This window comes from Nicotiana tabacum, chromosome 23, assembly GCF_000715075.1.
Source record: "Nicotiana tabacum cultivar K326 chromosome 23, ASM71507v2, whole genome shotgun sequence".
NCBI lineage: Eukaryota > Viridiplantae > Streptophyta > Magnoliopsida > Solanales > Solanaceae > Nicotiana > Nicotiana tabacum.
Genome location: NC_134102.1, coordinates 127,654,211 through 127,659,562, shown reverse-complemented (window position 1 = coordinate 127,659,562; position 5,352 = coordinate 127,654,211).

Below are 5,352 nucleotides of genomic sequence, written 5' to 3'. Positions count from 1 at the left end.
GAGAGACAATGCTTAGTCTCGTCCAAGGAAAGGCAGTGCTTAGCCTTGTGCAAGATGGAGGAATGGCTTAGCCTCATGCAAAATGGAGACAATGCTTAGTCTCATGCAGGGGAAGGCAGTACTTAGACTTATGCAATTAAGGAGGCAGGGCTTAGCCTCATGCAAAATGGAGACAATGCTTAGTCTCACGCAGGGGAAGGCAGTGCTTAGCCTTATGCAATTAAGGAGGTAGGGCTTAGCCTCATGCAAAAATAGAGACAATTCTTAGTCGCATGCAGGGGAAGGCAGTGCTTAGCCTTATGCGATTAAGGAGGCAGGGCTTAGCCTCATGCAAAATGGAGACAATGCTTAGTCTCATGCAGGGGAAGGCAGTGCTTAGCCTTATGCAATTGAGGAGGCAGGGCTCAACCTCATGCAAAGGTGGAGACAATGCTTAGTCTCATGCAGGGGAAGGCAGTGCTTAGCCTTATGCAATTAAGGAGGCAGGGCTTAGCCTCATGCAAAATAGAGACAATGCTTAGTCTCATGCAGGGGAAGGCAGTGTTTAGCCTTATGCAATTAAGGAGGCGGGGCTTAGCCTCATGCAAAATGGAGACAAAGCTTAGTCTCATGCAATGAATACATAATAAGTAGTAGCAGAGTATTTCTTAGCAGGAAATATGTTTGCGCTTGGCAGCTTTGTCGTTATGAAGACAGTGATTCTGAGGTGTGCCCGAATTTGAGAATATTTCTTGTTCATTCATCCAAAGGACAATCGTGAGTTTTACGGGGGAAGGTTGGTTCGTGCCTCCGCCTGCCTACTTTACTTTGCCCTGTATCGAAGTCTTGCTTGAGTTACCACGGATAGCATCTGGCTGTTTTGTAAAAATAAAATTTTCGAAAATGTGCGTGCATATGATGAATGTAGTTACTTAAAATACATTACTATGCAATATCAGATAAATTAGATGAACCAATGACTGTGACACTTTAGAGACATTGCGACTTTCTTAGAATTTTAAGGGTCCTCCTCAAAATTCTGCCCCAGTTTACCTAGGCGATTCTCTGACCGTTCTGCATATGATGACGTTGGCTGGACTTGCCCCGGAATTTTGAGGGTCCTCTTCAAAATTTTGCCCCAGTTTCTGGTTGTGGGGAAAATGAAAATTTTATTGAATTATGACCGAACCCACAGGGCTGCCTACGTATCCCCTCTTAAATGGGAACCAGGTCGAGCGTAGTTCAATTACATCAGATGAAGAAATGCGAACATTCTAAACATAATATCTTTTGACTGCATCTGAGTTGATAGGCTTTGGCCAAATCTCTCCATCCATTTCTACGAGTATGAGTGCTCCTCCTGTTAGTACTCTGTGAACCATGTAGGGCCCTTGCCAATTGGGTGAAAATTTCCCTTTGGCTTCATCCTGATGCGGGATGATCCGCTTTAGCACCAGCTGCCCCGGTGCGAACTGTCTAGGTTTGACCCTTTTGTTGAAAGCTCTGGACATCCTATTCTGATAGAGTTGACTATGACATACTGCATTCATTCTTTTCCCGTCAATGAGAGCTAATTGTTCATAGCAGCTTCTTATTCATTCTGCATCAATGAGTTCAGCTTCTTGTATAATTCTTAAAGAAGGAATTTCAACCTCGGCAGGAATGACAGCTTTGGTACCGTAGACCAGCAAATAGGGAGTTGCCCCGGTTGATGTGTGGACTGTGGTACGGTACCCCAATAAGGCAAATGGTGACTTCTCGTGCCATTGCTTGTGGTTGTCTACCATCTTCCTTAGTATTTTCTTGATATTCTTGTTTGCGGCCTCCACGGATCCATTCATTTGAGGCCTCTATGCTGTGGAATTCTCCTGCTTGATTTTGAAGGTCTCGCATATTGCTTTCATTAGGTCACTATTGAGATGGGCGGCGTTGTCGGTGATGATGGACTCTGGAACCCCGAATCGGCAAATAATACGATCTCTGACAAAATCTGCGACGACTTTCTTGGTTACAGCTTTGTAGGATACAACTTCGACCTATTTTGTGAAGTAGTCTATGGCCACTAAAATGAACATGTGCCTGTTTGAAGCGGCGGGCTCGATTGGTCCAATGGCGTCCATTCCCCAAGCGGCAAAAGGCCAAGGTGCACTCGTTGTATTGAGTTCATTTGGCGGCACTCGTATCATATCTGCGTGTATTTAGCACTGATGACATTTCTGGACATACCTAATGCAGTCTGTTTCCATAGTCATCCAAAAATAACCTTTCCTCAGTATCTTCTTGGCTAAAATGAAACCATTTATGTGTGGTCCGCAAGTTCCAGAGTGTATCTCTTCGAGCAGTTTAGAAGCTTCCTTGGCGTCAACACACCGTAATAACCCTGGGTCTGGAGTCATTCTGTACATAATTCTTCCACTTTGGAAGAAATGGTTGGACAATCTTCGGAGCGTGCGTTTTTTAGTATGATTTGCATGCTCCGGGTACTCTCCTTCTGCCAAGTACTCCTTGATATCATGGAACCATGGATTCCCGTTTGCTTCTTCTTTAACATGAGCGCAGTAAGCTAGCTGATTATGAATCCTTACCGGAATGGGGTCGATGAAATTCTTGTCTGGATGCTATATCATGGAGGGCAAAGTGGCCAATGCGTCTGCGAACTCATTCTGGATTCTCGGGACATGTCTAAACTCTATCTTCGTGAACCTCTTCATCATATCTTGTATATGATATAGATATGGTAATATCTTGGTATTCTTTGTAGCCCATTCTCCCTGCACCTGATGCACCAGAAGATCTGAATCACCAATTACCAGTAATTCCTGGATATTCATGTCAACGGCCAAATTGAGCCCCAATATGCAAGCCTCATATTCTGCCATATTATTGGTGCACAAAAATTTGAGTTTTGCGGATACCGGATAGTGTTGACCTGTTTCTGACACCAAAATGGCTCCAATACCCACTCCTTTGAAGTTTGCGGCTCCATCGAAAAACATTCTCCATCCGTCGTAGGCTTTGGCGATATCTTCTCCTATGAATGATACTTCTTCATCAGGAAAATACATTTTTAGTGGTTCGTATTCTCCTCCTACAGGATTTTCCGCAAGATGATCCGCTAATGCTTGTCCCTTAACCGCCTTCTGAGTCACAAAGACGATGTCGAATTCACTCAACAACATCTACCATTTTGCCAGCTTCCCTATAGGCATGGGTTTCTGGAAGATGTATTTCAGAGGATCCATCTTTGATATGAGATATGTGGTATAGGCACAGAAGTAGTGCCTCAGTTTCTGGGCTATCCAGGTCAAAGCACAGCAGGTACGTTCCAGCAAAGAATATCGTGCTTCGTACGGTGTGAACTTCTTACTCAGGTAGTATATGGCCTGTTCTTTCTTTCCCGTCTCATCGCGTTGTCCTAAGACACAACCTAAAGCCCCATCTAATACGGAGAGATAGAGTAGCAGTGGTCTACCAGGTTCTGGCGGGACCAGGACTGGCGGTGTGGACAAATATTCTTTGACTATGTCAAAAGCTTTCTGGCAGTCTTCAGTCCAACTGGTTGCGGCATCCTTCTTTAACATTTTGAAAATTGGCTCACAGATCACGGTTGATTGTGCTATGAAACAACTGATGTAATTAAGACATCCCAAGAAGCTCATCACGCCTTTCTTGTTCTTTGGAGGTGGCAAATCTTGGATAGCCTTGACCTTTGATGGGTCTAGCTTAATTCCTCGGCGGCTGACGATGAATCCTAACAACTTTCCTGCGGGGACCCCGAAGGCACATTTTGCGGGATTCAATTTCAAATTGTACCTCTGAAGCCGATCAAAAAATTTCCTCAAGTCTGTTATGTGATTTGTACTCTTCGTGGATTTGATGATGATGTCATCCATATATACCTCTATCTCCTTGTGTATCATGTCGCGAAAAATAGTTATCATGGCCCTCATATAAGTGGCCCCAACATTCTTCAGACAAAACGACATCATTTTATAGCAGTACACCCCCACGGTGTAATAAAAGCTGTCTTTTCGGCATCCTCTTCACCCATCCAGATCTGATGATATCCCGGGAAGCAATCCACAAAGGACTGGAGTTCATGCTTGGCGAAGTTGTCGATCAGTATGTGTATGTTGGGTAACGGTAAATCATCTTTGGGACTTGCTCTGTTTAGGTCCCGATAATCGATGCATACTCTGACTTTCCCATCCTTCTTCGGAACTGGCACGATGTTAGCCAACCAAGTTGGATATTCAACCACTCTGAGAACCTTAGCTTTGATCTGCTTGGTGACTTCTTCTTTGATTTTCAAACTCATATCTGGCTTGAACTTTCTGAGCTTCTGCTTTACCGGCGGACACATTGGATTGGTAGGTAGCTTATGAGCCACTATAGATGTGCTCAAACCAGTCATATCATCATAAAACCATGCAAAAGTATCCTCATATTCTTTCAAGAAATGGGTGTATTCTTCTTTTTCTGATGGTGACAAGTGAATGCTTATTCGAGTTTCTTTTACTGTTTCAGAATCTCCCAAATTGACTATCTTAGTTTCGTCCAGGTTGGACTTAGGCTTGTTCTCAAAATCTTCAACTTCTCTAACAATTTCCTCAGGTATTATATCCTCTTCTTCTATTTCTTTCGAGTCACTATACTTATATTGCGTTGTCTTATTACATGTCACAGTTGTTGGTTCATCACAATAAGAAATAGTAATGCACGGAACTCGGCGGGCCCTTAATGGTGTGGCAGTCCAATTCCTCAGAACAGCTCCCTTCTCCACTGTCTGGATGACGAGGCCTTCTTCCTCCTCCTCCTCAACTATTACACTGCAGTTCATGTCTTCATTTTTCAAGAATAGATTCCTTAAACTAGCTAGCGCTTCATCTTCTTCGGATCCCCACATCATATCAGCCTGATGGAAGGATTGGCTCAAATGTGGTATCGGCTGCTTGAGAGGGCAATAAGGACCACGCCATGGTGGTGACCAATTCTAATATTCATGCCAGGTGTATTGATATCCCAGTCCAAAAGTCGTGTCGTGACATTTTAACTATATTAATTTGGTGGTCCCTTGGAGATTCTTACCGAGACCCTTGCCGGGTTCATACCCTGTCCATGCCAATACGCTTTCTATTTTGCTACTCCACCATTTGTCCTTCTCGATTGCGTTAACACACTCAATGCGATGGTAAGTCTCTCCCCTAACTTCCTTCTATTCTCCACAACTGGGACAGTCTGGTTGGTGTAAATAGGGTTACTCCCGTCTCCATGAATGATCACCTCCTGATGATTCCATTCGAACTTCACAGCCTGATGCAGAGTAGACGCTACAGCCCCAGCAGCGTGTATCCAAGGTCGTCCCAATAGCAG